The sequence below is a fragment of the Podarcis filfolensis genome (assembly GCF_964270895.1).
Source record: "Podarcis filfolensis genome assembly, chromosome: 10".
NCBI classification, from domain to species: Eukaryota; Metazoa; Chordata; class Lepidosauria; order Squamata; family Lacertidae; genus Podarcis; species Podarcis filfolensis.
In genome coordinates, this window is record NC_139612.1 from 35,388,659 (window position 1) to 35,416,644 (window position 27,986).

Consider the following 27,986-nt stretch of genomic DNA (forward strand, 5'->3'; position numbering starts at 1 on the left):
CATAAGGAAGGGCAATGCTGGATGATATAGTAGTACAATAAATGCTTGTGTGGGAACTACAATTCAACTCTGTTTCACCTAAATTGTGGGAAAGTAATGCCTCAGCGGCAGACTAAAGGGCTGTAGAGTATTTAAAAAAAAACAAAAAACTAGATAGGTTCAAACATATATTTTTGCTAGATCTGGAAAGCTCATTATAGCAAGGGTATCATTATAACATAAGGAATCCATGTCTGTGTTCAAGAAACCTATGTGGAACCTATGCAACTCTGTTAGTACCAGTAGATCTTGTTGTGTTAGTGGTGAAATGAGTGGAACTCTTTGGAACTTCCCAGGATAGGATTGTTTACCCTTAATCCTTCTCCTCCTCCCTTTTTTTAAACATAGGCTTCTTACAGCAAGAAGATGAAATATGATGATTTCCTTAAGTTGCAATCCTGACCATGCATACCTGGAAGTAAGCCCCACTGAATTCAAACAGACTATGGGTAGACATGGCTAGGATTGTGCTGCTAAATTTTATTTTATTTTTTCCTTTTAAACAGAAAGTCTTCTTTTGAGGCTAGTTCTTACCAGTACATTTCAGTGTGGGCTGGAGCTTCTCAGTCATACAGACCATAATTAATATCTTTTACATTAGAGCTGAACCACAAACCACAGCTTTAAAGTATAACTTTTTGAAATCTTGATCTGGCAGTGTTCACCAATGAGTACTTTTGTACCATGGAAGTTGAATGGCACTGCAAATAAGATTAAGCAGAAAACCAAAGCAAATAACTTGCAGTTTGGAAAGCAGAAGCTGGGCCTTGGTTAGAAAAAAGACTGCTCAGCTTTAACAAACTCTATTTAAAAAGTCAGAACTGTCCAACAAGTGGAAACTCTGTGTAATACTGTTTATTTGAAACCTAATTTATTGTATCAATAAATTAACTCATTTAGATGTCATTTAAGCTGACCTAAATGAGAACTGAAGCAGTAACAACCCTGGTTTAAGTACATATTGGATCCTTAAACTCAGTCATAGCAAGCCTCACTCAACCAAGAAAACTAACAAAACCAACTGTTTGCATTCTCCATTTGTAACCAAGGAAAGTAAAGACACATATACTAGCATTGCTTTCACTAATTCTTGCTCCCAAATTGAGGGTTCATTTCACATTTAACGTGAAATAAGTTTGCATTTTTAACATAAGTTTGCAGCACAATCCTGCACATGCCTACCTCAACCCATTAAGCCCAAGGTTTCCCAAACTAAGCTTCCTAGAGCAAAAATATATGCCTGGAGGCTGAGTTTGGTCAGAATTCAGTACACACTTCCAGAGTTAATGCTAAAGATATTGCTTCTGGTAAATGAGCCACCATAGCTGTTAGAGGGTCATGAAAATTTGTGTACCAGGCTTTTTAGACTCATCTATCCATGTACTAGGGACACGGGTGGCGTTGTAGGTTAAACCACTGAGCCTAGGGCTTGCTGATCAGAAGGTCAGCGGTTCGAATCCCTGCAACAGGGTGAGCTCCTGTTGCTCGGTCCCTGCTCCTGCCAACCTAGCAGGTCGAAAGCACGTCAAAGTGCAAGTAGATAAATAGGTACCGCTCCGGCAGGAAGGTAAATGGCATTTCTGTGTGCTGCTCTGGTTTGCCAGAAGCAGCTTAGTCATGCTGGCCAAATGACCCGGAAGCTGTACGCTGGCTCCCTCGGCCAATAAAGCGAGATGAGCACCGCAACCCCAGAGTCGGTCACGACTGGACCTAATGGTCAGGGGTCCCTTTACCTTTACCTTACCCATGTACTATCTGAAACCAAAGGCGTTCATTGGTTGCCAGATGTGAAATATGTTGACATTCTTTTCAGCTCTCTTACCCTGCTACTAGAGGTATGTAAGCAGAGACTATATGGCCATCTGTCAAAGATGCTGTTGTTGCTTCCCACACTGCAGATTCTGCATTCAGCAAGAGGTTGGAGTAGAAGAGTGCCAAGATCCCTTCAAACTCAGATTCCTCAGATGTAAATCCTTCCCCCAAATTTCAATAGAATTAAAGTTCATGTAATTTACTTAAAGTAGGGATTTTAAATGAGTGGCAGTTAGGAAAGTGTTGCATTTTGTCATTTGTTATCTGCGGTTTTCTCTGCATCGGCTCCCATTCCATAGTTCAGTGGGGATTTGAAGCCGAACTTCCAATTGTTTAAACCATGGGTCGGCAAACTAAGGTCTGCGGGCTGGATCAGGCCCAACTGCCCTCTGGATCCGGCCCAGAGACGGTCCTGGAATTGCCGATGGATTGGCATTATCGTTTGGGCTGTGCCATTTTTTTTTCAGGCGCCATTCCCCCCCCCACCAAGGCAGCGCCCCCTCTGTCCTCCTGGCCTCTCTCCGCCCTGCGGAGGAAGGGAGCTGGGCTTTGATGGGTGCCAGCCAATCTGAAGCCTCTCCACCAGAGAGGCACGGCCCAGACTCGCCACCCACCCGCTGGCCTCTCCATGCAAGGCCGCATTGTGGGTGCATCACAGGGCTTCGTCTGGAGATTGGTGCGCCTGCTGGCCCCGCACCTAGTGCCCAGGAAAGCTGGCCTGGAAAGGAGAGGTGGCGGCAGCTCCTAACCGCAGGCAGAGCAGAGGAGGAGGTAGGAAAGCAGGGGGAAGGGAGGGGCTGGGGGAGAGGGGGGAGACAGAGAAGCCCCCCCCCATGCTGCGTGTGTGTGTGTGCATGCGTACCACAAGGTCTGAGGGGCAGTGAATGGGCCGCCTCCTAAAAACGTTTGCTGACCCCTGGTTTAAACTCAGCACTGTCTCCACAGTACCGTATATCATAGCTGTCAACGTTTCCCTTTTTAAAAGGGAAATTCCCATATTCTGAATTGGATTCCTCGCAATAAAAGGGAAAAGTTGACAGCTGTGCCATATATTTTGGAAGAAGTACAGGCACACATATATGCAGGGCTTTTTTTCAGCCAGACCTCAGTTCCAGCAACTCTCAGGTGGCCACCATTGCCATTCTAAGAGAATGAGGGATATGTTCATGGTGAATTCCAGCACCTCTTTTTCTGGAAAAATAGCACTGCATAAATGTGATATTGATTTGAAATGCTCATATTGAAGTGTCTGGTGAAATTTGGACTCTGTACACATACAGGTCTGCTGCAGCATCCAAACCTGAATTAAGGGTAGAAATCTCAGAAGAGAATGTGCAGGTTTATAACTTAACTATGGATATCACTGGAACTATGGTGTTCTCTAGGAGAAGGCACCCATAATATGTTGCAGTGTCGCCATTTCCTAAAATAGAGATTGTTCATTTGAAATCAAGGACTTCTGGTAACTCTGGACTCAGCTATACAGCTGCAAATAAAATGTAAGTGTGTTTTAAGTGTAGTATACAGTGTGACACTAGATGGTGAGCCTTATGGAAAATTCAATGTAATTTTAAAGGTGCCTTCTTTTTTTAAAGCATTTTCAGAACGGTTTTTATATGTGTGTAGAGCTAGGGACCTGGATTTGTAGCTTGTATCTCCCTCTGGCTCTCTTGCAAAGCACAGATAACTATGGCAAAATGCAAGAGTTTCCTAGCTGACAGTTAGGAAGAATACCAGATGCAGTCACAGGGTAAACTTCTGTGGACAAACTCTACTCTCTGGCAAAGGAATAAATGTCAAGGTAGCTTGGCAAACTCCTTCAGTCTCATTCCAAAGATACTATCTCTACCTTCCTTTGTACTCAGTTAAGGGCCTAATGATCTTTATGGGGGAAATTGCATTAGATCCAAACCAGAGGTAATCCCGACTTCTACTTACCTGGGAGTAAGCCCCATTGAATTCATTAGGAATTACAGCTAGCCTTGTGTTACTGTAATTAATGAGAATTAAAGTCTTGCTGACCACCTTCAGCCCCCATCACTTTCAACGTGTGTACTCTAAATATGACCTGTCCTAATATTTATGTGCTACAGGTAAATACACTGCAGTAGGACTTCTACACAGACTGTGTAGAAAAGATCCTGGGGTGCTTCCAAACAGGTGTTTATTTTGGGATCGGTGGTCCTCTTCATGCGTGCAAGCTTTTTTGCAGTGTACATATGACATCATTGTTATCTAAATGCCAGTCTGTTATTTTCCTCCCATTTAGATCTTGCACATGTTATCCCCTAAAAACACAACTAGGTTGTTCTTTTTTTCAGTTCATATTGAAGCTGTTTTTTGGGGGGGGGGCAGGAAACACATCAAAATGGAGTACTTCATAAGAAACTATGGATGGATATGAACTGAGTCTAATGTCCTGCATTCACCACTTCCCAAACCAGCAGATGCAGAGGAACAAGTGGGGGTGTATACAGCCTTAATCTGGACTGACCGTTTCCAGAAGAACTCTAAAAGTTTTTTTAAAACGGTTGCCAATGACCTGGTTGAGACGTTGGTGGGCATATTTTGGGATATGAATATGAGCATTATTCTCTGCAAGCAGGTTGCCTGGAAAACAAAGTACTGTATATGAGATCATAGGCTGTTCCAGAATCATAGAGTTTCAAGGAATTTTAGGATTATCTAGCCTCTCCCAGCTTCTCCATCAACAAACGAGTAAAAATCACATGCTTGTGAACAGCCACAGCTTCATCTGCTTGTTTTAGATACTACAATTCTTCGCAACATGAAGGATTATAGTGAATACTCCCATCTTAAAACCTCTCAACAACAAATCCTAAATTAGCAGTGGGAGACATTCCAAGGCTTTGCGTCAGAAGAGAATCACAGTATTCAGAACTTTATTGTTTTGGACATCTCTCAAGATCAGGCTGTGTGTGCGCACGCATGAGAGAGGGAGTGTGTGTGTGTTCATGTTTTGAAAGAGGCCAAAAATAATCTTTTTAATGGAATATTATTTATTTCACTGCCCTGCAGGCAAAATATATTGCCTGATATATTAGATACCAAAGCAGATATGCACCAGAACTGAAAAGGTAGTATCGAATTCCAACTATTTAGATCAGGAATGTGCTAGCTTTCAAATTTGCATAACCAAAGGGGTGTCTGCCAGATAAATATACGGTAATCTACACACATATATTAATAATTGTTTTTAGACATAGTACCAAAACAACATCTGCAATTACATCGTTGTGTTAATAAGGGTACACCATTAATGATTCAGACAGCATGATAAACATTGAATTAATAATTCCTTTGGAACATCCAGACCAGAAATGCTAGTAGCTATTCAATGCATTCTAGTGAGTAAGTGATACTTGGCAAACTCAGTGTTGAAGGCTTGATCTGAGTCAAGAAAATGCTTTCTGGAAACAAGCAAGGCCCCAGGATTCAAAGTCTTAACCAGGAGGAAGTAGATGTACTGTAAAACTCCCAGTGAGTTTGGATGTTTGGTACAGTGACCTGTCATATTAGGAATATTCAGGCATTTCCTGAATACTAACAGTTTAAGGAGATTGGTGGGGTGATCTAGGGAAGGAGTTCCAAAACACAGGTACCACCATTGCCTTTTATGGAATCAGATACCTAGTGGCCACCAATTCCTAGGGAGTGCAGGAACCTAAAGTTACATACTCAACTGGCTGCCAGATGCTACAATCCTTGCCTATGGAACAAGGATGACTCTGGAATAAAGGGATACTCATAAGTAAGCTACTCCTCACTTGCAGACCCAAGAAACATGGATGGTCCACAGCTGTGCTATCAGACTGTGATTCTGGCCCTGATCTACTCTTAGCTGCTCTGCCTGTGAGTCACTTGGTTGAAGATGTCAGCAAGGTGTTGGCTCTATGGTGATGTTGAATGGAATGTCCCTATTTTAATCTCAGGAATGTTGGAGCGTATGGGTCATCAGAACTCTGATCTCATCTTCAGGTGAGTCCTATCCAAGCAGACACAGATGATGGATGGCTTATTCATTGAACTCTGTTCTGGTACAAGGCCTATAGTAAGTTCATGGAAGGAACGTTTCCCATCTCCTCCTCCATCTCCTTCTCGCTGTGCCCCCTGAAAAGCATCGGGAGGGTTGTGGGCTCTGCTGGACCATGTGTAAGGAAATTAGCCCTGAGTGCTCACTGGAAGGACAGATTGTGAAGCTGAGGCTCCAGTACTTTGGCCACCTCATGAGAAGAGAAGACTCCCTGGAAAAGACTATGATGTTGGAAAAGATGGAGGGCACAAGGAGAAGGGGACGACAGAGGACGAGGTGGTTGGACAGTGTTCTTGAAGCTACCAGCATGAGTTTGACCAAACTGCGGGAGGCAGTGGAAGACAGGAGTGCCTGGCGTGCTCTGGTCCATGGGGTCATGAAGAGTGGGACAAGACTAAATGACTAAACAACAACAACAACAGTGTAATGCTCTAGAACCCGTGCTATTCTTCTAGAAAAAAATAGGTGCTGGAACTCACCACAAACACATCTCTTATTCTCTTATTATGGCAATGGCACCCACTGAGAGGTGATGGAACTAAATTCCAGCGAGTTCCCATTGGAAAAAAAGCCCTGCCTAGAACCAAGCTTTCCAGAAAACAAAAAGTCTGCTCTCAGTAGTCAGCCCCACTGATAAAAATACAATGAAGTAATAATAATACAATAAAAAATACTCAGCCCCACTGATAGTAGCTGTCAACTATAAAAATCTGCTACACACTACACAAATGAATCAACTTGAGCTTTAGATGTTTAGTCAAGTGCAAGGACAAAAGCTTGCAGCCCTAAAAGCACATATTCTGCATATCTCCCAGCAACCCACAGGGGGAAAATTGAGGCAACTTCCCAAGATGATCATGTGATTCTTGCTACCTGCTTTGACTTCCCCCTGCCCACTTGTGACCAGAAGTTTTCAAGTGTCTCCCTTTGACTTTATAGGCTTCCTGGGGGCTTTTGCTATTGGTGTGTTTAGAGCTCACTCCATCATTTCCTTTCAAGAGCTGCCGAAAATGGCACTTTGGAGGAAACAGATGGGCTGAGTGTGGCAGTTAGAAGGCTTATTATCACCCTGAAATGGTTTCTATAGCAACTAGAGAGATGCTGGATCATTGGTCTACCCTCCTACAGGAGTAGGTGATGGCTCATCAGATTGGCAGGTATGCGGAAAAAGCTCTAGGCACATCCTTCCACTCCTCCCCAAAACCTATTTTTAGATGGCCACGGAAATAAAGTAAATGCACATTCATACATGGCCATGCCCAGGGGGGTTTTTTGAGCAGGAACTCAGGGGAACGGAGTTCCCTTACCTTTTAAAAATTAAATAATAATAATAATTTTTGTCTGGGGGGACTGGAACAGTTATAAGCCCAATAACTGAACCAAAAATTCACCTATATCTGTAATCGATAAAGTTGTGGCTATTTCTAATCCAGATCATTGTCTGCTTGAGTATATTAATCACATCTTACATTTAGCCACTCTCTCTCTCTGTCTCTCTGTGTGTCTCACTGTGACTTGACCTGCAATAAACTAACCAACATTCATTCATTTAAGACACATTTAAAGCGCATGCCCCCATCCCAAGAATCTTGTGAACTATAGTTTGTTTAGGGTGCTGGGAATTGTAGCTGTGTGTAAACTTCAGTTCCCAGGGTTCTTTGGCAGGGGGAGGAGCCATGTGCTTTAAATGCCCTTTACATGTATGGTGTAGATGTGACTTCAGACATCCTGGCAACCACAACTCGTGCCTCCAAAATGTGGAGGTGCCTCAATTCCAACTCATCCTGCTAAGCCAGTCTCACCAAGCCAGTCTGATGTGGTTGGGAAGGGAAATTTATTAGGAGCTCACTGTTGACTCTAATGGACATGTTTATACCTCTGCCATTTCAGGGAACTCACTGTGGTGTACATGGTTTACCCCTCCTCATTTAATCCCCACAACAACCTTGTGAGGTTAGGCTGCGAGGCAGTGACTGGCCCAAGGTCACCCAGCAAGCTTCAAAGCTGAGTGAGGATTCGAACCTTAGCCCAGCACTCTAACACTGGCTCTCAATGGATCTTTGAGTGCTATTTCTTTCCTGCCATGACACCACCTCCAACCATTTCCCTTCCCATGCCAACATTGTGCTCCTAGTAATATTGGAGAACAGCCTTTACCAAAGGTGTCATGGACTTTGAAGACGCAGGACAAAAGGGAGAAACATGCTAAGAGGATGGCAGCCTTGCCAAACCCTCACCATGATCAACTCCTGTCTGAAAACATATGCCCCCACTGTGGAAGGACGTGTGGACCCAGAATTGGCCTCCACAGTCACTTACGGACTCACTGTTAAAACCATGTTCATGGGAGACAATTTTACTCAGCTACAAGTGATCGCCAAAGAAGAAGTGGTCATAACTTGAAGGTGAGATCTACATGACTTTTTTTTTTTTGCAAGTAATGCCCTTGCTCATCTTGTAGCAAGTCGTCTTGGTATTCTAGATCTTTCAAGTTTGACTGTGGTAATTTTTTTACTTTGAGCAGCTATGTAGATCTCAACATTCCCAATATATTCCTCTGCCCCTCCTGCTGTTCTGCTTGCCCCTTGCTCCAACATCACATCCTTTAATTTTGCTTCCTCTTAGGAAAAGGGGGGGGGAGCCCAGTTCTGTTACATTTAGTATGAATTTCTTTGCTCACTCTGTACCCTAAAAAACAATGTTTGATTTTGTAAAAAGTTCCTGACTCCTTCAGGGTGTAACACAAGCAAAACACATTCGTAAGTAAAGAAACAACAGCAGTGAATAACAGCACCGTGTTGTAATGAACCATTGTTTATTTACTATAACATTTAATTGTTCAACCTTAATTATAAATGCAACATCATGTTATTCGTCAGGAAGACCTTTTGCCTGCTTAGCTGAGTCATATAACCAAGCCACATATTTATAGGTCTATGAAGAGGTGACCATTCAGTTGTCTATGGACAGTAGCTTGAGCTTCAGCAACAAGAGGGCAAAAACTTGTGCCTCACTTTCATGGGTGATGCTTAAACTGATTTTAAAGTACAGTAATCTAAATTTGCCTTCAGTGTGATTGCTCATCTGTATTGTCTCATAGGCATACACTGTCACAGTGCTACAAATAGAAACCAGGGAGACTCCTGTGTGACGTTGCACAGTGATAGAGCACTTGCGTTGAATGGAGGTTCCTGGTTCAGTCCCTAGCATTTCCTGGAAAGGCGGGGAAAGACCCGGACTGAAACCCTGAAGAACTGCGGCCAGTCACTGTTGACAATATTTGACTCATTCGACCAATGATCTGACTTAGAATTGACAGCAAGATGTCTTATACCATCTTCATAGCTTTGCCCTTCCCCAGAGCAGGATGGAGACCACAGCCAATATCCTTCTAAATGTTTCCCTCATCCCTGGAGAGAATGACATGAAGGGGAGCTGGGCATACACCTGGGCATCTGCAGTCATTGCATAGCCATTTCCATATGCATTGATTATATTTCTATGCCACTTTTCATTCACACAAATAAGTAACAATGACATAGTAGAACATCACAATCACAACATGAATCATATAGAACAGTGTTTTCCAACCTTGGCTCTCCAGCTGTTTTGGACTACAACTCCCATCATCCCTAACTAGCAGGATCAGTGATCAGGGATGATGGGAATTGTAGTCCAAAAACAACTGGAGACCCAAGGTTGGGAAACCTGGATATAGAATAAATAACAAATAGCCAGTAGAACAATGGCAAAACCAACTGGCCGTAATGGTGATGAGACAGGTATGTTATCGGTTGCTCCCAACACCAATGTGACAGAAAACGCCCCGCAATCATTACATAATAATGTATAAAATTGTGAGCAAGCTCAGAGTGGATGGATGGATGGATGGACTGAGAGGGAGACAGGTGACCCACATTCATCCACTACTTCTGCCCTTAAAACTAAACCTCATTTCCCCTTTTTCCAAATGCACATCTTAGCACAGCCACCAGCTGGGCTAACCAAAGCTTTTAGTTCCCTTGTAAATAATAAACAGCTGATGGATGTATCATTTCCTCTTCCACTAAGGTTGCAAATCTTTTTCTGCAGGCTCTTAATGCCTACAAAATCCTCGCTGTTAAGAGGCTGCTCTGCCCACGCAGCTGTGTCTGTGTCAGAGGAATAACATGTTCCCTGCTGTATCGTGTATAGTTTTTCTTCTCTAGCAAGAGGCAAAATGAAACCTACTCAAAAGCAACTTCTTGATCAGCTTGAGAAATATACATTATAGACAGCAGGGTGATCAAAGGGGTATGTGCTGATTCATTGGCTGTATTCATCTAGAAAGGTGTGTGTGTCACATGTACAATTCTGACAGTTTCTAGGGCTGTGAGCAACTATTACAAAGCCTTAAAAGGGTTCTAGAATTGTTACATAGGCGGTGCACTGAAAAAATGAAAGATTTATTAAAGAACAAAATCATTACAGATGAAAAATCAGTAAGGATGATTTTTTTCGACATTCAGGATGATGGGGAACAGGAAGTGTGGCTGACTTACACTTCCTGCTCTCTATGATTCTTTATCATATCTGAACTGGAGATTGTACAGCCAGCTTCCCTTGCACTAAGATGCACCAGTGATTCCTACATCAGAAGCATGCACACATATCTCACAGCTGAGGAGATGCATGTGCTTCATTTTGGACACTGTAGAGAAGCAGAGAGAAGATGAATAAGCATTAATCACTTATACTTTCTGCCCCTTCCCCAGATGTCAAAGGAAGGGTACCCTCAGAGAATGGTGGACAAACTGAGAGCTTAGAAGCCTGCAAGATAAATAACATTTCTTGAAAATGGCCTGTCTGGCCAGTCACCTTCCTTTTCTGCTGCAAAATTTTGAACTACATCCCAGATTATCAGTAGCAGGATCTCCACCTTTCTATATGATGATTTCTCCATGTGCCACGTGGATGTAACCAAAACATATTTAGATTGAGAGGGAGTTGGGTGTTCAGATTTTTCAGAGGTTCTCAAACTGTATTCCTAAGAAGTTTATTGGGGGTCTTCAATGATAACATTTAGGGTAGACAAATGTCTCTGAAAGGCAAGCACTGCTTCATTATAAAACATCTCCAGAGATGCTCAGGCCCAGGGGAATGTTAGATTATAGATTGACACACTCTTATTTTGCACAGAGGAAGGGCAAACCCCAGAGCCTTGAGTGGCATTTGGTGTAAAAGAAGCCCCAAATCTATTGGCACTTGAGGTGGTCCAGCAAACATGCATAAAGTTTAGGAAGAGGTAATGAAGGTAATTTATTACATAATGGGTGTAAAGGTAAAGGGACCCCTGACCATTAGGTCCAGTCGTGACCGACTCTGGGGTTGCGGCACTCATCTCGCTTTATTGGCCGAGGGAGCCGGCGTACAGTTTCCAGTCATGTGGCCAGCATGACTAAGACGCTTCTGGCAAACCAGAGCAGTGCATGGAAATGCCGTTTACCTTCCCGCCGGAGCAGTACCTATTTACCTACTTGCACTGTTGTGCTTTCGAACTGCTAGATGGGCAGGTGCAGGGACCGAGCAACGGGAGCTCACCCTGACATGGGGATTCAAACCACCAACCTTCTGATCGGCAAGTCCTAGGCTCTGTGGTTTAACCCACAGCGCCATCCATGTCCCATAATGGGTGTACTGGTGCCTTTAAATCCCAAACTGTGACTTCTATCAATTACTGATGAGTTGAATAGATTTAATATGTAAACCACTTACAATTTTTCTATTAGTAGCTGCTTGTTTGACCATATCAAAGGGCTGGAAGGAGTCTTGGGTTTTTCTTTAAATAATTGGTTCAATGGTTATTCTCAGTTCTGTGAAACTGATTTATAAATTAAGGGAATCTTGGGGGGTGGGCAGCTACATCTATGGATTTTGCTTCCATTTGGTAGCAATTTATTGCTTATATGGTAAGGCCAATCACAGGGATATCAAGTCCTGATGAAATATGGCTTTATTTGGTATTCATAACATTTGTTTTGTATTCTTCCTACATCAGGTCGGTTTTTATTGTAACATCTAATTCATTGTGCAGTCCCTTGAGAATGTATTTTATGAGGTAATGGCTGTGAAGCTTGGGTTTGTTTGTTTTTTAACTGTTTCCCTTCGTCTTCTTTTTATTTTTTAAATTTCATATTTCTTATCAGATTGTGATTCATAATACTTTTTTTTTTAAAAAAACCTCCCTAACCCACCCTGGAATTATCATCTTTGCAACGTTGAAGTCACTCAATAGGCAAACAGTGATTTTGTGATGGTTCCCAGAGGACAGGAAGTTTGAGAAGAAAACCACTAGTTACAGGGAAGGAGGCAATGCTTTTAAGTTAAAAGGCAACAGCACACCCACTTCTCATCCTCTTTGCAAGAGTTCTACAGGATGGGGAAAAGGAGATACCATTGAGGCATGAGAAGCAGAAGGGCTGTTAAAGCTATAGGGATGGTGGGGCTACCAGATTTCAACGCAAGTTTCTTCCATGACTCCTCCAATGGAGTCCAGTAACACTGTGACTATAAAAGGTAAAGTATGCTGGTAAGCCACTGGAGTCCTGCAGTATTCCTGCGGCCTATCAGATTGTTTGAATAGGGTAGATAACCACTGGACTAAGCTGCTGTGCGTGCACATCCTGCTGCAGTAGTTAATTACCATGCCCTCGCTTTGGCATGCAGATTGGGAACAACCCCTTTCTTAGACAAATAAATATATGTGAGTTGTAAAGATTAATAGGGGGAGAGGAACGGGCGGACAGGGAAAGAGATCTTGGTTATAATCAATACCAAGTAGCAAAGTAATGCCTTTTCCCAAATACCTTATACGGCTATAGCCAGCCTTAGTCACTTCTTGCCAATTTATGTTCCCTTTGTGTTGGTGCCATGGCAACTCCTCTCCGTTTATTGTTGGCATGCTTGACAGAGGAGTTCTCGGAGGATGAATTCCTTGACCTTCCCAGATGCTGCTTATTTGGAGTTCAGAAGATTGTTTCTTTTTATAGGCAGCAAGTTAAATTGGGATTTTCTTACATATGCAAATAAATCAGCTTGCCTCCGATCCACCAACCTGCTCCCCCAGTATCTGCTGCTGCTTTATCTAGGATTTTTGCCGTCGTCTGAAATGAATATATTTTTTTTAAGGAGTATGTCTAAAAGCAGAAGTAATGTTGGATTTATGGTTATGATCTGACTAACAAACATTGTATGCAAACCGCTCAGGTAATTAGGAGTCTGGATAAACAGGAGTGCTATGCTATATAAGGAGGGACAGCTTGGGGGTGGGGAGTGCAAAGGCAATTGCAGGAATAATGAAGTATGGCTAGACGAGATATATATTAGATGCCTAAGTCCAGATTATTGCAAATATCTGGAACATGCAGGTGCAGAGGTAAATACTGGCATATTGCCAACAAGCTGCTTTACCTGAAGGAATGCAGTGGATCTGAGTTTTATAGCAGGCCCTGGCTTAAGAAGAGACTGTTTGGGATCATCAGAGTCCCAAGATCAGGAGCTAAGTTCTCATGCACAGTATCTTGGCTCCATCTGTATATATGATTTACTCTCTCTCAGTCAGTCACTTGATGCCCTGGACTCCTGGTTTCAGACACATAAGGTTCAAGTCAGGGGTGTGGAATCTTTTTCATAGAATAATAGAATTGGAAGGCAACCATGAGAGTAATCTAGTTCAACTCCCTGCAATACAGGAATCTTTTGCACAGTGTGGGGCTCAAACGCACAACCCCCCGATTAAAAGTCTCATGCTCTACCAACTGAGCTATCCCAGTTTTAGATTTAAAAAAAACTTAGGGTATGTATATACCATATGTATATACCATACAGTTAAAATATATTTAAAGCAGCCCCACAAGGAATCCAGGGACCTGCCATTTCCTCCTCACAGAGATACCTTTTAACAAACCATGATTCCCAGGATTTGGGGTGGGGTGGAGAACCTGCTTTACAGTTGTGCTGTGTATGCACCTTGGGGACCACATTCTCACCTGGACAGCCTTCTGGGGGCTGCACACCAGAGGTGAAACAGCGAGCAAAATCCATGAATGTAAATTTAAACTTTGTACAGTAGGCTACTTTCTATACCTACTCACACCAACCAGACAACCAAGGGGCCAAGAACAGATTGCAGCCAAGAAAACGCACTGATGAGAGATATGAAGTAGGGTCAGTGAGGGGTTACGCTGAGGAGATGTGGTCTGGGGAAAGAGTCCCAAGGCTCATACAGAGAGCTGGAGAGTTGCATTTGGTCCCCGGGCCTGAAGTTCCCAATCCCTAGTTTATGTAATGTGGAAAGCTGCCTTACATGAATCACAATATTGCTCCATCTAGCTCAGCATTGGCTACACTGACCGGCAGCAGTCCTCTCATATTTCAAACGGAGGGGTGCATTCACAGCCCATCTAGAGATGCTGGGGACTGAACCTAGGGCTCTCTGCAAGCAAAGGAGATGTTCTACCATTGGGCTATACAGCCCTTTGGTTCTCCTACTGAACTACAGCTAGAAGGAAAAGCACTTTCTTTTTCCCAGGAACACTCTTTATTGCTACGGTTCTGGGGGAAACCCAGCAGGGCTTAACAACTAAGCCAGTCATGAAAACCGTGAAAAGCAAGGGAGTAAAAGAGGCAGGAGTGGGGATCTGGACAATTTAGTTTTGACAGCACTAATTCTGGACTGGGCATTCTGTATCAAGGGAGTGGGAGTCAGACAATGCTTTGGGTAAACCCTGCAAGGCCTTGAGTCAGGGCAACGTGCTCATCTGGGGAGAAAGATGACCTGTCTGGCGTCTCTGGCAAAGCCTGGAGAACACTGGAGTTGACAAATATCTTCACGGCTTTCTTCAGATACCTTCGGCAAAATTCCAAGCGTTGAACTGACCACTGGAAAACAGGAATCCCTGGTGGGAGAGTGTTTACATTGAAATGAAGTGTTCTCCTGTCTATAAAATCGCCCCATTGCTTTTAATCAGCTGTACCCACTTAACTTTATTACAAATATTGTCACTGAATCTTCAAACGTTACTTCAAAGGGCCACAAATAAAACAGAAGACATTTTCTAGTGGGTTGGTTTGCTTCTTTACTCAGCATTCAATGGCCCCCTGGTGCCAGCTCTGTGAATCGCAGCTCAAGAGCTGAATCCAGAGCTCAAAGACTGGAATAGACTTTTGGATCAAACAGCAGGTATTTGTGAAAACAAACTACTCAAGGCTTATTGTTACAGTTACCTCACGGTCAAAGCTACAATTTCCTTGCTCAATCCATGACATCATAATCCAAACCAGTTTTTTACCTTGCTTTCTGGACCTTTTTCATTCATAATTGCCACATAAAGATTCTTCTCCGCTCAGTCCTATGCATGAGTAGAATAGGGCTTGCTCCCAAGTATGTGTGGTATTTCAGCATTAGTCTTAAATTGTTGTTTAAAGACAAAATACTCCTGTCCTGATTCACCCCCTTCCTTTCCGCCCAAAAGTATTTATTTAAGGTATTTATAGGCCACTCTTCATTTTATCAATTCCAGTGTGGTTTGCAAATAGTTAAAAAGACTGACTTCCCAGCTTCTTTTCCACACTCAGTATCGCCCTGCCTTGGATCTTGCACTTATCCTCTTGCTGAATCCTGCGTGATTTGACTCTGCACCACCTTCCTGCTCTCCACACCTTGCTTCTTCATTCCAAATCCCGGAAGTATGACATCCTTCAGTGGTTACAACAGCCTTCCTCCACCTCCTGCTCTAGTGAATGAGGTAAGGTGGGTCGGTGTAGCCCTTCTCAGCGGTGGGTCATCTGGGATAGTGATTCCCAACTCCCCCAAACCCATTTGAACTTTGCTGTATTGGAATGCTGTACTTCAAAAAAAACCATGCCATCAGTATATTTAAAAGTAACCTTAAACCCACTGAGGCTTATTCCTCCTGCGCAAGATTGTAAGATTGGGAATTCTAAATGGAGGTATCCATGGTGACAATTGAAGCAGGGTGCTCTTTTATTCTGAATTGTTTATTTCAGAACACTTTGTCTCTGGCAGGATCCAGTGGGGTGGGAGCACAGAATAGCTTCCCAACAGGAGAGTCACTACTGCTTATTAGAATGGGGAGAGGCAAGGTGGTGCTGTAGATGCATCTATGCTGTCTGTAAAGCCCTGACCTCACCGCCACTTCCCTCTCCCAGTAAGTAGCAGTGGCTCCCCTGGACAAGTCACTCCTGGTCTCTGCCTCTGCAGATCATTGCCTCTGTCTCCATCCACCTCTGGCCTGAACCCTGAACAGATGAGCCCTGAAAAAATTCAGCCCTTGACAGACAACACAGATGACTCTCCTGTTCTAGAAGATACACATGCTGGAGTTTGGCTAGTGCTCTGGATGCTCTCTGCCTTCCGAAAGGTCAATAGAGATGACAACAGCTTCATTGCTGCCTTTTAATTTTCTGCTAATGTTTCTGCAAGCATTACTTAACCAAGACTGTGTACTTCGTTGAGATTCATGAGTAATGTGCATTAGCAAGCTGGAAATGGTTTATAAAGCATTTAATTGCATGTGATGCAGCCAAGTATTTTGTCCTTCTTTCAGGGTCCTTGCTGATGTGTTCCCAAGAGACCACAACTTCCCATCACCACTTTAGGAACAGCTCATCCTTTAATGGTTTCTTTTTCATGCTGACTAAAGATGGTGGCAGGAAGCCACTGTTGCTAAATATGTTTATCTCTCCATCTGACAGCCCTGACAGTGCAATGCTGTTTGCATGGCAAGGAGTTGTGGTAACAGCAAAAAAGGCCACTGCGTGCTAAATGGCATTCCCAGCCTTTACTTCGATACAGATTAAGGGGAAATTGTTTGAAGCTAAAATGACAAATTAATATTAACCTTTAGAATATGAAAAGCCTCACTTGACTTTGAATAACAATGACATGTACATCATATACACCCATAGTTTGTCACAGTTTATTCTAGGTAGGGTTAAATGGAATATTTGAAAGGCAAACCATTTCATGGGAGGGGGGAATGCCCCAAGTTCCCTGAAGCTCCCTCTACCTTTTTGCATATGTGTACATATTTACATATCCTCTTGGTACTTCAGTACCACTTTTCTTCTTTCATATACCATCTTGATGCTAGCAATGCAACCCCAATTGGGGACCAAATCTGCAAATGTAATGTGTGAACAGGAAAAAATGCTGATGCAATTTTTGATTAAATATGCATGAAACTGGGCCTTAAAGTTTTAAAATAAGTTTTGCAAATGATGGATTGTATGATTTTAAAGTTCAGAATATACAAGCACTGAATATATAGCATTGACCCTGTCTTCAATATTTCCCTAGTGTGCAGAGGAAGAGCAGAAGCATGTGGGTGCATGAGGTTTAACTTGTAAGCGAGCACAATATGCAAGACTTAATAGTGACTTTACTGCTTGCCTTCACATAGGTTGAAATTTAATGCAGAGGCCTTAAGATGGTGCTTTTTGACGCACAAGTGATTTACAAGACTTAACTATTATCTTAAACTGAAGGGGTTATTTTATCCTAGAACTCTGACTTATGTCTAGCATTCAGTTAATATAGACATTCTCAAAATAATAATCATAGCATCAACACCACCAATACAACACACACACAAATTGTTGCTGTCGCTGCCAGTTTCACAAATGGCTTGATTTAAAGGCAAAATAAAACAAAACCACCCAGGTTTCTACAGACATTTATTTCTGCATAATTCAAGTATGCCTCTCGCATGTACTGTTCTTGTAGCACCAAATGTAATGTTTATCTTGGCATTTTAATTGGTTTTTAATTAATGGGATTCATTATTAGACCAGTCTCTAGTACACTCTGCTTCACGTATGATATGGTGGCAATAAATCAAGGTTGCTCAGCCTATTAAGAATTTACAGCTGCTTTCCTTTGCAGAATAGGCTCTTTTTGGTGTGTACCTATCTCCCAAGCAACCAAGTAAGCTGTGCTGTTACAGTACATGCGTAACAAGCAGTTCAATCTGATTAGAAAACAAATCCCTCTTCAATTGGATAGTCAAAAATAAGTAAATAAAGCAGCCTTGAATTTAAACACTTGCCTGGCAGCTATAGGTGACCAGGACCTCAATGCAAGTGAGTGTGCCAGTTCTTAGGCTGGTGTGGTGAAGATGCCCAGATTGGATCTGCTTGCCTCCAAGTGATGGCAGTAGAGGTAGCTCAGGATGCTATGGATTTACACCTGCCTGGGTGTAAATGCACCAACAGAGCTTCCTGGCTAACAGCAGAGGCTGGCAAGGCAGGGGGACACCTCTGCTCCATCCAAACCCCCTGCAGCATGGTGGACTGGAGGGTTGGATTGCTCTGTAAATAAATAAATAAATCTTCAAGAAGAAAGGGAATTTCTTCTTCATAGATGAAATCTTTGCATAACCAACTTCCTTGCATTAACCCCACTTCATACATTCTCTTAATGGTAAGCTTGTTGCTGCTCCTAGTTGCCAGTCAGATAATGTCTTCATGTAGGGTTACCATATTTCAGAAAGTGAAAGTCTGGACACAAAAGTTGTTGAGCAGCTTTTTTTTTTTGCAAGATCTCAAAGAATATTTTTTCAGAAAATTCGCCAAATTCAACACTTCCAACATGGGGTGCCATACGTCCGGATTTTCCTGGACATTTAAAGCGATTTTCCATCCAGACACTGTTTCTGAGGCTGAATCCTGGCAATGTCTGGGAAATTCCAGACAATTGGCAACCCTACTTGATGTATCCTGTACAGATGAGCAGCAAATAACATCTAAACCTGAAAAGTCTTTTTTGGGAGAGACGCACATGGAGCGGTGAGGGAGGAAGGGGACACCCGCCTAGCCAGCCAGATCAGCCAAATCAACCCTGGCGATCAATGGGGTGACAGATGTCGCAGCCAGATCGCCTTCACATCCTTCATTCTTTGGGCACTCACTTTGTGTGTGCCTTGACTCTGCCTTGTCGTTTCTGTAGAATACAGGCTTGTTTAATTATCTCCTACTTTTCAAAGGTAGTGGCAGCAGTAAAAACAGGATTCATGAATTTGAAAAATAAATGAATCACATTTCAAATGCTAGATAACAGCTCACAACTGTTGCTCTCTCATCATTAAATCAAACCCATGTCTTTTACATTGTGTGTGCAAGGCCTGTTTAAAGAACTCATTAGATGTCAATTTTGCCTGCCAAAATAAAAGCATCTGGTCTAAACCATATGGTTTGTCTTAAAAAATTCAGTCTCTGGAGTGTTACTCACACAGGCCTATGTATCACCAATTCTTCACAGACCTTCTAGTTTTGTAGAAGCTTTCCCACAGCAATTTGGGCTTAATTGTTGGCCTGTTTCTAATCTTGTTTTTCTTTACAAGAGTGACATTTTAATATACTTCCTAATGTTCGGTGTTTCCACAACTGCTTAGGGTGTTACTACTGGCTATATTTTGCTTCCTCTGCGCATTGGGACAGCTGCCGGAAGAGCACATATTGATATGTTAGATTTCTGAGTCATGAAAATGGTATGGTTCTTTGGGCATAAAGAATAGCCCATAAATACATTCACCCTATTGCAGTTGCATGGCTTGTTTATCAAGTTTTCTGCATTCTCAAAGTGTTCAATGCGCTCAAGTCTGACAAAACTCACAGAAAGCACCTGTATGTTTTTCTTATTTGTTTGTTTCATAAAAGTTATGAAGCACTTGATGGATGGGTGCATGGGACCTCAAAGCAGTTTATAAAGAAAATAAAGCAAGAGGATTATTAAAACAACTATTTAAAAACATTTTTTTAAATCAATTATCAGTATCAATTGCAGTTGGTAAAAGTTACAGGTAGGTAGCTGTGTTGGTCTGCCGTAGTTGAAACAAAATAAAATATAAAATAAAAAAATTCCTTCCAGCAGTACCTTAGAGACCAACTAAGTTAGTTATTGGTATGAGCTTTTGTGTGCATGCACCCTTGTTCAGATACACTGAAACAGAAGTCACCAGACCCTTATATATAGTGAGAGGGTGGGGAGCGGTATTACGCAGAAGGGTGGTGGGAATGGTAAAAGGCACTTCTAGCCACTGAGGCTAGCTGAGCCTCCAGCAACATAACTGGGTCCAGAAGCACCCTCAGACTGCAAGGCTGTTCCTTCAGCAACAGTACAACCCCCATCCAGAGAAGGAAGTTGACCAATTTCTCAGATACTACTCACTCACAGTACCTCTAGGATTCAAGCTCAGCTTGTTTTTCCTCATCCATCTCACCACTGCATCCAAGCACTGGCCCAGGGACAACATGACCTCTCTTGATTCAGATGTTATGAAGAAATAGAGCTGTGTACCGATAATGTCTTGCCACCAAACTCCTCATGACCACTCCCAGTGGCTTCATATAGATATTACAGAATTATAGAATCACAGAGTTGGAAGGGACCATCTAGTCCAACTCCCTGTAACATAGGAATCTTAACTAAAATATCCATAACAGATGGCCACCTAACCTCTGCTTAAAAACTACCAATGAAGGAGAGTCCACAACCTCCCAAGGGAGTTTGTTAGCTCTTACTGTCAGAAAGTTCTTCAGTCTAGCACTGAAGACAAGAAAGTGCCCTGCAGCATCCCATAATATAGCCACCAAAGGGCTGAGAAGCACTCTTATAGTGCTGCTCTCTGGATTTGGTCCCAAAGCTAGGATTGGAACCACTGTTAAACAGTGGCCTGATTCCTATTCCCAATTCCTATTCCTGGTTCAGGATGATACCATGGTCAAAAGCTGATGAGAGATCGAGAAGCAGGAGCAAGTTTGTACTCCCCTGTCCCACTCTCTGTAAAAGTAATCCATCAGGGCAACCAAGGCAGGCTCAGCCCCATGGCCAGGCCTGAACCTGGACTGGAAAGGATCTACATAACCTGTCATCCAAGAATTTCTGGTTGTTAAAATTGCAGTGCATGTTTTTCTTATGCATCTAGTATGCTGAATTATGGTTACGGTTTTCTTTCCTTATAACCCATTTTCTGCCATGCATGCAGTTATACAAACATTTCAAAGTATCTCAAAGTGATTTTTATAATACGGTTTGCACACTGTGTGTTGGTTCATGACACATGATAAAGTTGCTTAACTAGGCACAGAGGCAACCAGCAGATTTGAGCAACAAAACTCTGATAAGTATGAGCAATAGGGAGAGAGGTGTGTTGTCAAACACACCCCATATCAAAAGCCGCAACTCATTTAGCCCTTTTCTTGTCATGGGTCACGGCAGGTGGAAATGAGCAGCATGTCAACAAAGAGGCATCTTGGCACTGCCGAACTGGTTTCTGAAAAAGCAGGCAAGAGGATGACACACCCAAAGATGGACTACTGTTGCCATGATCCATGCAAATCTTCTGAAAAACTAATTTGTGCTGGTATAACATCCCCATGTGAAAAAAAGGTGTAACATCCTCATATGAATTTCTCATGTGATTTTCGGGCGTGGTTCCTACAGTATATTTATTTTAACACAAGGGTGGGGAATCATTATCAGTCTGAGGGCCGCATTTCCTCATAGGGAAAATTCCAGGGGCCAGTGGCCGGTGATGGGCAGGGCCAGAGGATGGAGGGATGGACTCTTACGTTTGCATAATGGGCTACATTCCAGCCATGAAAAGGGCAGAGGTTTCCACACACACTTTTGCATATAAGTGTCTCTCCACCCTCCAATAAAGCACTTATAGGAAGAGGCATTATTATAGGCCATTTCAGCCAGGCAAACACAAGGAGGGTGTAGTGCAGGATGGCCTAGGGAGAGACCCAAAGGCCTTAAAAAGAAGCTGAGGTCATACCTGGTTTTCCTCACCTGTCTTAATCATTAAAAAGTGCCACTGAAGCACCACACAAACCTCTGCTATACATTAATAAAGCTCCATTATATTTTGGGACCTAAGAATTCATCAGGTTATTCCAGTAGTCTTCTATTTTTTAAATTGGACATTTAAATACTGTATTGCTACCACAAGGGACGTGGGTGGCACTGTGGTCAAACCCACTGAGCCTCTTGGGCTTGCTGATCAGAAGGTCGGTGGTTCGAATCCCCACGACAGGGCGAGCTCCCGTTGCTCGGTCCCTGCTCCTGCTCAACTAGCAGTTCGAAAGCACGCCAAAAAAGTGCAAGTAGATAAATAGGTACCACTCTGGCAGGAAGGCAAACGGCGTTTCCGTGAGTTACTCTAGTTTCAGTGTTCTGTTGAGCCAGAAGCAGCTTAGTCATGCTGGCCACATGACCCGGAAAGCTGTCTGCAGACAAACGCCAGCTCCCTTGGCCTGTAAAGCGAGATGAGCACCGCAACCCCAGAGTCGTCTGCGACTGGACTTAACTGTCAGGTGTCCTTTACCTTTACCTTTATTGCTACCACACTATTTTTTTACTGCCTCGCCAAAGCCTAGCATGATGATAAAAGGGCCAGTTCTGTATGAGCAGGCAAGGCTCTCTAATGCCAGATTTCTTAGCCAGAACATTATAGCTGTTTAGTGACATATAGAAAGTCAAATCACAGACCTTGGTAATTGGTCAATTAAAAAACTGAACAGATAATACAGTTTAGTCTCAAGCCTTTTTACACAAAACCAGTTCACTTCAATGACTGTTTGAACCTGTGCAATATTTTTGACAATAAGGCTGAGGAATATTTTTGACAATAAGGCTGCTATTAGCTGTTTCACATTCAAGCTCTCCTCTGAGAGCATTTAAATGTGTGAGAAAAGCATTTATCCTTTCCTAGGGTGATCAGATGCTTCCGTTTCTAAGGAAAACAACTGGGCCTCTTGGGCCTCTGCTTGATCTTCCCCTTCTGTCATATGCCATGTAATCAAAGGCAGAAAAAGACAAAATTACAAGGAGAAAGTTTTCAACCAAAGGCTTATAGATGAGTGCTGCTGGACAGCTGGGTTTGGACTGACAAGCTCCAATAAGAATTGGGGGCCCTCTAGACAACCTGTTTATGGCGTATTCATCCTGATATGCTTACCTAAAGCTTACACAGATATTAGATTGTATCCAGTCTTTATTGAACTTATGTTCTGATTGCTTTGTTGAGTGTTTGTACAATGAACATTTGTTCTGCATTCATCCCGATTGGCTTGTGGGATGTTCATACAGCTTTCCCTTAATCGTTCCTTCATTCTGTACTTTTCAATGCAGATCCCTGTCACTTTCTAAACTGCAAAAAGTCAAACCCTTTTCTAAAGTGGATTTTTGTGTGTGCAGTTTAATCTATTTTAACTGCACAAACCTAAAATTGTGGCATGTACTTGAACTCCTCCTGCAAAATAGTGAAAGTTTGGAAGTGCCCTCCAATCACTGTGGTGGTAATTATGGGAATGCTACATTTTTGGAACCTGCTTGCAGTGCTGACCTTTCTATTCCCAATAGCAATGCAAAGTCTCTGTGTTAGTTAACAGGCAGGGAATGGCAAGACCTGAGTTGCCTCACTTGATGTTCTGCCAGATCCTTCCTGTGGCATCACTCCCCTTCCTGTATCAGGGGTTGGGTGGGGGGAGGTTTCTGACTGGTCTTTTGTCGCAACTCTGCAAAAGAGCTGGTAGCTGCCTTGCAGGAAGAAAAGGGGCAAACTGGTCATTACAGGACTTTCCTGGAGGACCTGTTTTCTTTTGGGCTCTTGAGCCACCATGTAAGTCCAATCCTATGCATTTTCAAACCAATAGTAAAACTGGAGAAGGAAAATATCACACCAGACTTGCTCTACTGTATATGGAAATACTATACTATTAATTCTGGTAACCAATCTGTTCTAAAGCTTAAGCTACAGAGCCCAGTCCTATGTGTATCTAATCACAGTGCTGGTTTAGTCCTGCTCAGCAGTGGCATGTGAGGGTATGTGTAGAGTGGCAGTGGTGCCTTTATGGTGGTAATAAAGCAGTCGCCAGCATGAGGCAGGTTGGCAGTGAGGCTGGGGGAGGCGCAGGTTGGGTGTAGCTGCCCCTCAAATGAACATGTATTTATGGGGCTGCTGCCACAAACCCAAATCTCTCTGAACCGTGCAACCACCTCACTTTGCCCCATCCAGTGAGTGGCAGCAGTACCCCAATCAGAAAGGCCCTGCTGCTGCTCCACCCCACTTGTGTCCTGCCGCTGGTCTCGCTGACTTGTGTGTTACCTCATGGAATGCCCAGCTGCCATCAGTCTTGTGTTCCTCACTACATTCTACATCTATCAGCCTTGTTCCTCCTATGCTTCCATGTGCCATTCTTTCTATAAAAGCAGATAGGTGTACACTTCTGTGTGGTGTCCCCGACTTCAGTATCAAACTTGAACCTTACAAGAATAGAGGACTGTGACTGAAAATATGAGGCAAAGTGTGTCTGAACAAAGTCTAAATTGTAAGTTAACATGTAGGGAGACTGTAAAATGAGAGACTAATGGTTGGACCAAAAGCTGTGCTTCTGATCATGGGAGGAACCTTTCTTCAAATGTAAGAGACTTTGATCCAGCAGACCAACAAACAGAGGAGGTGTTTTGTTTTGTTTTGTTTTGTTTCTCCTCCCCCTGCAGCCATGGGCATAGCCAGGATTTATTTTAGGGGGGGCAGGTTTTATGGGGGGGGAGAACCAAGTTATCTGTGACGCAATTGGTCAGTTAGTTAAGCATTTTTATTTCTTTACTTGATTTGGGGGAGGGCAGCTGCCACCCTGCACCTTGCCTGCAGCCCCCCAATGCCACCTTGCCCACTGTTTTCTGTATTTAAACGATTTGGAGTACTCCAATGTGAAGAAGGAATTTGTGAAAATTGTCTCCTACCTCTGTTTGTGGGAGTCTCTGCTGAAACAAAGGTTTTGGATCCAAGTCATGGTGCATAAGCTGAGGTAACTGCACAAAATCAAGGTAAAATAGTTTAAAAATTAAATAAAAATGTATTCAAAAATGAGAAAACAAGAACCAAAGAGAACAAAATAATCAAGTCAGCAGTAACATTTCTGAAAAATCAACAACTAATATATTCTACACAATTCTGTTTTGTTTTTGTTTGAAGGATACAATACACTTATTTTCCTCTATGTAAGAAGATGACATCAGTTTAGTGCTGAAAATGAGAAAACAGAGCCAATTTTGTCTTGGAAGGGCTCATTAATTTCAAGTCATGACACTGAAGATGCATATCTCCAAATATGATGCGCCTAATAATGCATTCATTGACTCAACATATACTGAGAAAGCCAAGCATACTCAAGTTATAATGTCCATGTTGGCAAGAAAGAGTGAACTCACACTTTCCACAGCTCACTGAAATACCAAGTAGTTCATGAATGTCATTTATAAAATATGCAAGAAAGAACGAGATGACGCATGTTCACAGCAATGGTTACAACGTTCATGCTGAACAAATTTAATATGGAAATTATGTATGCTGAATGCAGTTGAGAGAGAATGCCATCTGTGAGTTATGGATGTCATGACCAATGAAGTCCATTTGTCCAATGTAAATTTAATAACAAAACAAATGTGGAAGCGCTCTACCTTCTAAGGAACATAAGCTTTGCTATAGTAGGTCTCCTGAAATCTCAGGCACTTGTTATTTATCCATCAATATCAAAGAAAAGAAAAATGCGAAAACAGGAATTATCTTCTTCTTTCATTAGCCCCACAACAGAAACTTGAGGGCAAGATAAGCGTTCAAATGTTCAAAGGGCAAGATAAGCGTTCAAATCTCCCTCTACTTCAAAGCTCGCTGGCAAATAAGGTACAGTCATAGTGGCATTATTCTTATCCTGTGTTATGCTTATCAGTGATAAGAAAATATTTAGAATAACCGCTAGGTGGCATACAAATTCTGGCCATTTGCAAAACCAATTAGTCAACATGGATCATATGGGAAGAAGGAAAATTATAAAACAGGAGGCTTCCAGTTCTAATAAATAAAACTTCTAGTAACTTTTTATACTTCTACCTAGAAACCATTACTTTCAACCCAGCATTATTTGTTTACTCTAATAACATTTGTATTTAATGGCTTTAATCCTCAGAGATGTCCATTGTGATATATACCACAAAACTTTTTTATTTGAAAGTGAATTGGACTGGATATGGGAAGCAGGACTGACTACAACTGATACATTCAGTCTGTGGCAAGGGCTATGCACCAGAAACAAAATAGATATTGGATCTACTAGACTGGCCTGGAACTGCTTCCGTTTTCCACAAATCAATATGATGGCACTGTGGGCAAATAGGAAGTTTTTATAGCTTCCAATTATGCCTGACTGCTTATAGTGAATTCAGTGCAATTCCCTCAGTTGCATAAATTGCAAAGAACAAAAAAAGGTGTAGCTGGACCACGGAACAAGTAGAAAACAATCTAACAGAATTATTAAATAAAGCATGTATGAATAATCTCTGTGATTGGAGCTGGAAAAATATTATCAATCAACACTAGTGGGCTTGTCCACACTTAACTTTTGCCCTACTTTTTCCAGGCACAGGTCCATGCTTTAAACCTCTGTGTTCCAGCATTCTTTTTTCAGGTTTTCCATGAAAAAAGTAGAGATAGTGCAATCCTGTATGTATGAACTCAGAAGCATATCTCATGGGGTTCAATGGTATTTACTCTCAAGCAGATATAGGACTGCAAACTGAATCAGATTCCTACATCCATGCAACTGCAAAGCTGCAGTTATGTGGCATGATATTAATATGCAAGAACTAAACATCATACAACCAGCAGCTGCACTTTGGTCCAGTCAGTGGTTGCCGGGATAGGTGCAACTTGGTTCAGTTTCCTGATACAACTATAGGTTTAGTTCAACCCTTGCACCTTAAAGATATTCAGTGGCCCTTTTAAATTCACAGCACAATTCTTTGCATGTCTACTCAGAAGTAAATTTAATGGTGCTTGCTCCTAGAGTGTGTAAGATTGTAGCCCAAGTCATAGTTATAGGGACTTTCCTTCCCTCGTCTAGTCATACCAACTTTGGAGAGGTGTTAGTAGGAAGAGCACGATACTAAAAGGTGACAGAATATTAGTTTATCCAGAGCGAAAGGGCATTATTTTGTGTGTGATCCAAACAGTGTTATCCTTTGCTTATTCTATGTGCTTAACATTGCACTTACTTAGGCTTGCCATGTCAGGAAAATTCCTGACATATCCTGGTTTTTGGGAGGCATCAGGGGATTTTTTTTTTGCCAACTCAGCAAAATGTCAGGGGAAACCTGGATGTATGGCAACATGATAGAAAATGCAGGGGAAACATCTCCCAAACTTTAAAATCACTATTTTGGGGGGAGGTTCCCCCCCCAAAGCTCAGCAATTGGGGCTTGTTCCCAAAAAGAACTCAACAACTTTGCGGGTGTCAGGGATTTTACTTTTTGAAATATGGCAGCCCTACACTTACTTATCTGAGTTTAAGCTCCACCAAAACTGTGGAACCTATTTCTGAGTAAACAGGAATAAGAATGGCTGATTTACTTGGAAGTAGATCTCACTGCAATAAGGGGAATTCATTTTGAAATATAAGCAATGGTTATAGAATGGTTGGCATTATTCCCACACTATCTGGGTTGTGGAGGGAGGATATAGGGTAATCAGATTTTAAAAAAATGCTAATTGCTACCCTGCCATAAAACGCCTGGGCAAAGCATATACTGTATTCAAGTCTTCTGAGTATCCATGACGACCGCTTTTCTAATACAGGATGACGGGGTTGAGTAAGTCTGCACCCACACTTATAAAGCATATCTGAAGCCTTCCCTCAAATAATGATGGGAAGTGTACTCTTCATAAGAGTTCCAGTGCCCACCAACCTTTAACAAAGTCTTTGGAAGGAGGAGACCAGGGGGGTGGGCGACGAATTCGCTTTAAAGCGTTAGTACGTTCGCAGCCTCAGCAGCGCGAGCATCAACATCAGGTGGGGGCAAATGTGTCTATTAAACGTTATGCCGCATGAATGCGCCTGACTGCCTCCCCCCACCCCACCCTCACTCTCTCTCTCTCTCCACACAGGAATGACCCTCGCGGAGGAACCCCTGCGAACAAAAGAGCCGCGAGCGCCGCCATTTCCCTCAGGGAACTGCGGC

General features: G+C 42.5%; 2 long non-coding RNA genes across 3 annotated transcripts in view; one reads left to right on the forward strand and one right to left on the reverse strand.

The window, feature by feature from the left end:
- LOC310743258 overlaps positions 1–18,270 on the forward strand; it is a 43,438-nt gene extending 25,168 nt beyond the window's left edge. Inside the window, exons 3-4 of the long non-coding RNA XR_014538909.1 lie at positions 15,521–15,690; positions 17,265–18,270. This is a non-coding gene — a long non-coding RNA (uncharacterized lncRNA). The remainder of the gene's footprint in view (positions 1–15,520; positions 15,691–17,264) is intronic.
- Positions 223–27,981, reverse strand: LOC310743249. Of its 2 annotated transcripts, none has more exons than XR_014538896.1 (3): positions 27,714–27,898; positions 24,717–24,785; positions 223–740 (listed from the first exon to the last, which is right to left on the reverse strand). It is a non-coding gene; the product is annotated as an uncharacterized lncRNA (long non-coding RNA). The 2 variants fall into 2 exon arrangements; XR_014538897.1 differs by having other exon boundaries at positions 225–740; positions 24,717–24,776; positions 27,881–27,981.
- Between the last annotated feature and the right edge of the window lie 5 nt (positions 27,982–27,986).